At 40.6% G+C, this 8501-nt stretch overlaps 1 pseudogene; it reads left to right on the top strand.

The window, feature by feature from the left end:
- The first annotated feature begins 201 nt into the window (after positions 1–201).
- Positions 202–1452, top strand: LOC102246268 (annotated as a pseudogene).
- Positions 1453–8501: the final 7049 nt, after the last annotated feature.

The following is an 8501-nucleotide window of genomic DNA, read 5'->3' as shown; positions in this document are numbered from 1 at the left end:
CTCCGTGGTTCTGGGCGACAGTGGTGGCCTGGACACCTCCTGCATTCTCTTGTGGCTGAAGGAACAAAGCTATGACGTCATTGCCTACCTGGCCAGCACCGGCCAGAGGAAGACTTTGAGGAAGCCAAGAAGACGGCGCTGAAGCTCGGGGCCAAAAAATCGCCAAACATTGAGGACAGATTCCAGAAATCAGGAACCCACACCTTCATCCAGACGATGCCCGGCAAAGGCTCCGTAGTTCTGGGCGACAGTGGTGGCCTGGACACCTCCTGCATTCTCGTGTGGCTGAAGGAACAAGGCTATGACGTCATTGCCTACCTGGCCAACACCGCCAGAAGGAAGACTTTGAGGAAGCCAGGAAGAAGGCGCTGAAGTTCGGGGCCAAAAAAGTGTTCATCGAGGGCATCAGCAAGGAGTTTGTGGAGGAGTTCATCTGGCCCGCCGTCCAGTCCAGTGCGCTGTATGAGGACCGCTACCTCCTGGGCACCTCTCTGGCCAGGCCCTGCATCGCCCGCAAACAAGTGGAGATCACCCCGCGAGAGGGAGCCAAGTATGTGTCCCACGGCGCAACGGGAAAGGGCAACGACCAGGTCCGGTTTGAGCTCACCTGCTGCTCACTGGCCCCCCAGATTAAGGTCATCGCCCCCTGGAGGATGCCCAAGTTCTACAACCGGTTCCAGGGCTGCAGCGACCTGATGGAGTACACAAAGCAACATGGGATGGGGGTCACCTCCGAGAACCCGTGGAGCATGGACGAGAACCTCATGCACATCAGCTACGAGGCCGGAATCCTGGAGAACCCCAAGAATCAAGCCCCTCCAGGCCTCTACACAAAGACCCAGGACCCGGCCAAAGAGCCCAACACCCCTGATGTCCTTGAGAATGAGTTCAAGAAAGGGGTCCCCGTGAAGGTGACCAACGTCAAGGACGGCACCACCCATCGCACATCCTTGGAGCTCTTCGTGTACCTGAGTGAAATGGCGGGCAAGCATGGAGTGGGCTGCATCGATGTGTGGAGAACCGCTTCATCGGGATGAAGCCCCAAGGTATCTACGAGACCCCAGCAGGGACCGTCCTTTACCACGCTCATTTACACATCGAGGCCTTCACCATGGATCGGGAAGTGTGCAAAATCATGCCAGGCCTGGGCTTGAAATTCGCCGAGCTGGGGTACACCGGTGTCTGGCACAGCCCTGAGTGTGAATTTGCCCACCACTGCATCGCCAAGTCCCAGGAGCGTGTGGAAGGGAACGCCCTGGTGTGTGTCTTCAAGGGCCAGGTGTACAGCCTCGGCCGGGAGTCCCCACTGTCCCTCTACAACGAGGAGCTGGTGAGCATGAACTGTGCAGGGCGATTACCAGCCAGTCGATGCCACCGGTTTTATCAACATCAACTCCCTGAGGCTGAAGAAATGTCATTGCCTCCAGAGCAAGGTCACCAGCAAATAGACCAGCTGACAATGAGGCCTGGGCCTCCTCACTTTGCCCATCTCCCAAGTACAGGCGCTAATTGTGATAATTTGTAGTTGTGACTTGTCCTCCAGGGTGGGGCTGGCAGCTTAGTGGGGGTGCCAGGCCCCGGCTTTGTTCCCTGGTCCCCTGTAGCCTACAAAAGTGGTCAGTGAAGGGAAGGGTGGGGGGTGGCTATGGTGGGGAGCTATAAGATGCCAAATAAAAAGCAAGATACATTAAAAAAAAACCAACAACTATCAGCTATAAACACCATTCTTTCTGCTAGTCTTTTATTGCTTTTTTGGCCCACATCAAAACCATTGCCTGTCACTAGTTTTCAACCAAGTCCATGCCATTAAATCATACCTATCTGTATCTTCATTATGAAAAGCCTCATTTGTTGTCACTTTTCAATGCCGCTGATTCATTTTAAAACTGGTTTGTATTTTCCTTGCTAACCTTTCTCTTATAATTTTCTTAATATGTAACAGTTGCCATAAAGAAACCACTAAGATAATAACTTCAAAGATTTTCATTCTCATCATTTTATATGCTTTTAATATAATTACATTTATCCTCCAACAGTTAAATCTACAAATTGCATTTTCATGAAAATAAAGGAGGCATAAGGGTCTGTCCAATATGTATCCAACATTCTGATGAGCTTAGGGAGATCCAAAAAGATGAGAAGGAATTTAAGGAGGTCATCATCTGAATCATTGAATAAATCCTCATTACATACCCAATATATGGAGGATACATATGGAGAAAGCTGAACACAAAGTCCCAGTCTTCAAAGTGACACAGTAAGGTTGCAGAAACAATTAGAACACAAGGCAATATACCTGGAGCTGCCATTAAGTAGCATGTTTCAAATGAGTAATCCAGAACACAAGTGTAAAGTCAGAAAAGTAGTCCATTATTGTGGTCTCTAGTTGTGCACTCTGAGCCCTGACTCTCAGGGAGGCAGTATTGCACTGTGGTTAAGTTTATGGACCCTAGAGTCAGGCTGCATGGATTCAAATCTCTGCTTTACCACTAAGAGCTACATGATCGCAAGCAAGTTACTTAACCTTTCTCTGTTTTAGTTTCTCATCTCTAATAGAGAGCTAATGGTAGTCTGGAATAGTTGCTATAAGGATTAAATAAACTAATAGACATAAGTTCATAAATTCAGAACTCTTGTGTTTGTTAAGTTTTTGCTTTCTAAATTGTGGAAAGTAATTATTGTAACCTTAGAAACTATTATTTAAATTCTTATTAGAGTAATCAGATTACAGTTCTAAAACGGAAATGTTATGTTCTGAAATATGTCTCCATTCTGTAATGAAGTTATACAATTTTTTAGTTTGGAGATAACAGGTAATGTGCTTTTGTTTCATGTGTTTTCATTTTTGGAAATAGCAATATATATTTTTAAATCTGCAGTAGTTGAGTCTGGAGAGTATGGCGTTTGGTTCCCTTTGTCTTCTTGGAGCCTTTGTAGCTGTCCTGGCCCTATTAAGTGCCACTATCCCAGAGAATTCTCATGACTGCTCTCTATCCCTAATTATTATCTATCAGAACACTGCTCATTTCACTTTAGTTATTATAGTTGCTTGCACTCCATACATCTGCTTTACCCATCAGAATGTAGAAATATGTGAAAAACATCTCCCCTGGAACCTAGATCCATCCTGTAAAAATTATGTGTCAGTCTTTTGAGAGACATTGCAGATCAGTGGTACCTTCCAGCACAAGAATTATATTCATTTACACATTTACTTAATAAGAATATTTATCCAAATTTTACTCCATACAAAGAACTGACATGGCTGTGCTGTGGGGGAGGCTGTACAATGTAAATAAGGCACATGAGAAGCCAACAGGCAGTTTTACTGGAACATCATACTGAAACAGAATTTTAGGGGAATATGGGCAGATTTAGGGAATTTTTAGAATTGGGGTCCATGGAAAAAACATAGGGCTACAGACTGGGAGAAGGTACATTTTCATAACACAAGGAAGCCAGGTGCAATATTTCCACCATAAGACAAGGAAGCTGCAACAGGTATATTTCCATAAGACAAGGGAACTGGAAGTAGCCAAAAAGGTCTATATTTACAAAATAAAGAAGGAGAAAGACCAGAATGAATAGGACGACAATGGGGAAGGAGGGCCTCAGAAGTTACTATAGTAACCAATTTGAAAGGGAATATTGACCAATCAGAGGGGATATCAGGACACAGGAATTGCAGCCTTTATAAACCATGGAAACAGGAAGTCTGTGGGACTCTTTCCCTCTCCCCACATGGGAGTCTGTACTTGTTCTTCAATAAATCTCCACCTTTGCTATACTACCCCCGTCTGTGGATTCATTCTTCGACTCCAGCGGACAAGGAATCTGGGTTCCAGTCCAAAAATTTCGTATCAATAAGTGATATGGGGATGGAAAGTACTAAGGACTGTGGGAGCACTTATGGAGGGTTAGGAAAAATGTATAAATCATGGAAACAGGAAGCTGTGGGACTCTTTCCCTCTCCCCACATGGGAGTCTGTACTTGTTCTTCAATAAATCTCCACCTTTGCTATACTATCCTCTGTCTGTGGATTCATTCTTCTACTCCAGCAGACAAGGAATCTGGATTCCAGTCCAAAAATTCCGTATCAATAAGTGATATGGGAAGGGAAAGTACTAAGGACTGTGGGAGCACTTATGGAGGGTTAGGAAAAATGACTTGAAGAGGGAGACTGGAATGTGGTAGAGTTTTTCCAGATGATAAGCAAGATGATGAACTCTTTCTGGATAATAAGCAAGATGATGATAAGCAGGATGATGAACTCTCCAGGTCAAGGAAGGTACTTTTGCATAAATTCAGATGAAATTGACATGTTTAGGAAGTTTACACAATTGAGTGTGGCTGATTGTAGTGTATAGGGCTGAATGGCAAAAGGTGAACTGGCGAGGTAAACCAGAGTTCAGTCATGACAAGTCCCATAAATCAAGTGCCATATCACTTAAGGAGTAGAGTTAGAGTGTCTTTTCTTGTCATACACAACAATGTTATGGGGATATAAATGGTGACTTGAGTTATTTAGATCAAATTATTCAATTTAAAGACAACATCATGGGAGAGAAAGCTGGATTTCTTACATGTATACATCTTTCTGAATTGAAATGGATGGTTTCTTCTGGGCAGCACGCAGAGGTGATTTCTTTCCTAGGTTCTTATACAAGTGGATTTAAAGAATGAAGCCACAGACAAAAGGTAGTAGATGAAAAGGTGGAAATTTATTGGAAATAAGTACACTCTCCCACATGGGGAGGGGGTCCCAAAGAGGGTACCCCACTAAGCTTCTCTTTCTAAGGTTTATAAGGGCTGCAGTTCTTTGTGTCCTGATAATCCCTTCTAAATGGTCAACCTGGGCCCCCCTACATTTTTTCCCCCTTCAGTGGTAGAATTCTTCATCCCCTGTGAAAATCTGTTTTCCTCTTTCTCCCTTTTGTTTCTCTACCCTCTGTGGCTTTCCCCTATTCTCTGTGAATGAGTGTCTTTCTCTCCCCTTATCCTGTGGCACTTTTTACCACCTCCAGGTCCCCAACCAACTATGCCTCCCTCCCCCACAAAACCCCCTAATTCCTAAACCTGCCTACTTAAACCCTAAAAATGCCTTTCATTTTTAGCTTTGCAAATAGAAGCCTAAAGCATCACTGGATTCTGGGATCTGATGTATGTGAAAGACAAAGACAAGTTTTGGTATATTTCTTCAGTGTTATGCAAAACAAGTTTTCTACTTCTGTAACACTCTGTAGATGATGGATAAATGTTATTTCTACAAGGTACTTCCTGATGCAGTTCAGAACAGTTTCACATGCTAGCTAACATATTTTTCACAAACATAACCCATTCAATTTCATCCTATCTCATGTATAGTTATAAGCATAGAAATTCATTAACATTTGCATAGCATTGAGGCATAAGATATTTTATGATTAAAGAGACCCATAGCTTGCAAATGCTATAAGCTTCTGAAACAACTTTCTCACTTGTAAGATGAAGATGCTACTTGGTTTACATCTATTCATATAGTTACAGAGATAAAACCAGCATCAGAACCCAGATTTCCTGAATCTCAGTGCCAAAAATATGCCATAATATTTTTCTCAGTGGCTGGATAATGTATGAAAGGCAGGGTAGTGACAATCAAGTTCGTTAGGACTAGAGGGCAACACAATCCTTACCAGCCATTTGTAAGCTTCCGACCACAGGAGAACAAAAAGAAAAAAAAATCTTGCTCGACACCAGGAGTCAGACCACACAAGGAATGGAAATTGTCCTGAAGGCACCTGATCGCACACCTGCATTCTATCCACATTCCAAGCCCATCGATTCATTACCTAGAAGAGATTCCAGCCAGTGGCTGCATATAAGGATGTAACTCCAGCTCCTGGGTGCTGCCACCATCGACCCAATGCCCCAATGTCCCCTTGCCTCAGTGCTGTGTAGCCCAGTGATGGCGAACCTTTTGAGCTCGGCGTGTCAGCATTTTGAAAAACCTTAACTTAACTCTGGTGCCGTGTCACATATAGAAATTTTTTGATATTTGCAACCATAGTAAAACAAAGACTTATATTTTTGATATTTATTTTATATACTTAAATGCCATTTGACAAAGAAAAATCAACCAAAAAAATGAGTTCGCGTGTCACCTCTGACACGCGTGTCATAGGTTTGCCAACACTGGTGTAGCCCTTCCCTTTGGACATCACATCACCCATCTCCTTTCCTTAAATAAATTTAATTTTTATCCACTGTCTGAGATGGCTATTTAGCGTGCCCAAGTGCACCATTCATCCACCATGTTCACCTTTCAAATTTTATTATTTTAATATAACAAGAAGAAAACAGATTGGAAAATTCAAATAACTGTTACTACATTATTATTTTAGATTGTAATGATAGAAAGGATTAAAATAGTAAATGTATTGGCATCTATCCTAAGGGATATACTACCATCATTGAAAAATATACGAAGCCATCAGTTTTGTTGGCATACATTTGTGAAATTCGGAGAGTTGCATGAAAAACTTACATCTGAAATAATTCTACAACAGAATGGTTTAATGTAGATATGTGATCAGCATGTTTATTTTCTATAAACATACTTTCTATCTAAAATTTCCCATACCATGAAAGCAAAGAAAATTAGATCAGAATTTTGCTTCTATTAAACTAATATAAAAACCATTAATTTAGTTCAACATGTTCACCTTTGGTCTGACAGGGGGAAAAAAAGATGCTTTAAAAAAAATTTACTGTGATTTGTTTCCAATGTCTATTTTATTTTATATTATTTTACTCACTTTTTTACTTTGGTAGCAATAGTTTTGCTAATTTAATGTTTCAAATTAAAGTTTTAAAATGTATATAGTTATTGACTGTATAAAATATATTTCAAAGAGAGATATTACATTCATAGATCCAAAGGTACACAGAGCACAAGGTAAGCTAGGTAGTTTATCTAGATATGAATCAAGTATGAGCATAGCACACAGATACATACTGGAGCTTTTAGGGGGAAATGCAGCTACATGAACGATGTTAGAGAAGCTGGAATCATCTTTGCACTTTTTTCATTAGTTGATATGACACTTTTTATTATCTCTAGGTCTTGTGATAGAGATTATCTTATAATAATTATGAATTTAAGAGTTAAATTACCCACTCTAATCTGTCATTAAACTGATTGTTTCACCTAGATATTTTTAAATATTTTAAATTAATTTTCAATGATTTGTTTAAAAAAGAAAAGTTACAATGAGTGGTCCTTAAGTATAAAATATAATGCAAAAAAATTGCATTATATTTAATGTAATCTAAACATCATCAGTTTAAGGTTCACCATTATTTTATATATCACAAAGGAGAATAAGGGTAAATACACTGATTGTTACATGCGTTGCAAATTCAGAGATTTTAAAATGTGAAAAAGCTGTGTTTTAGGATGAATAACATAGGATCCTTATAAATTTAATTAAAATTAAAACAGGAGAAACCCAATTTCTTCAGACTATTCTATAATGATAATTTTGGAATGTCTGAAACAAGTGCCTAGTAAATGTATCAGATGGCATCAAAGAAAAATGATCTATTTTTCTATAGAAGGAGCAAACCATTAGCAATGGACGGCATTTTAGATTCTTTACAGTACTAAATTTTAAAGGCTGAGATGGGGTTCCTTTGATAGTCACATTAGTCTTGCACTAAGTCTCACAAAGCCATTTGTTATTGCACACTGAGGAGGAAAGGATTTATAATCATTCATAAATATGGCAAGAGATATTGCATTATAGCTGTCAAGCAATACAAGCACATTTTAGAGAAAAGAATATGAGCTCTACCATCTCTGCATTTTTCTGGTTAGATTATACTTTACTGTGGTAACATTCCACCAAAGCTCAGTGGCTTAGCACATCAACACCAACTTCCTGCTCACCTTAACAATGAATATTTTGAGATCTTCTAAGGTAGCTCTCCTAAGAATATGGTAATTAAATATTCATGTTTCCTCCAGTTTTTGATGCTGCAGTTGGAACCTGTGGCCTCTGGAGTGGTTACAGAAACAGAGAAAGCCAAAGAGCTACACAGGATCACCTGCCACATCCATCCAGCTTGGCCAGAACTTTTCACATGACCCCAGAATAAATATAAGGCCTATTAGGACATGTAGTGTGGCCCATGAATATTTAAAATGACTAAATTTCTAAAATATTTAAATATTTCTTTAAAATGCTTTAATTCACTATATATATATACACTAATAAAAGAGAAACATGGTAATTAGCGTACAACTGCTACCCTTCCCATTGGCTAATCAGCATATCCTTATGCAAATTAACTGTCAGCCAAGATGGCGGCCGGCAGCCATGCACTGAAGCAAACAGGGAGGCTTGCTTGCTCCAGTGACGGCGGACTCCAACGTTCCCCGCCTAATTTGCCGGCCTCTCAGCTGCAACTCTAAGCAACTATGTTGCAAATATAGAAGCTAAACAAAACCCCAGAAACCGGC

This window comes from Myotis brandtii, unplaced genomic scaffold, assembly GCF_000412655.1.
Source record: "Myotis brandtii unplaced genomic scaffold, ASM41265v1 scaffold110, whole genome shotgun sequence".
In the NCBI taxonomy this organism is placed as follows: domain Eukaryota; kingdom Metazoa; phylum Chordata; class Mammalia; order Chiroptera; family Vespertilionidae; genus Myotis; species Myotis brandtii.
The sequence above is the reverse complement of the archived record's forward strand: the minus strand, read 5'-3'. Positions and strand labels throughout refer to the sequence as shown.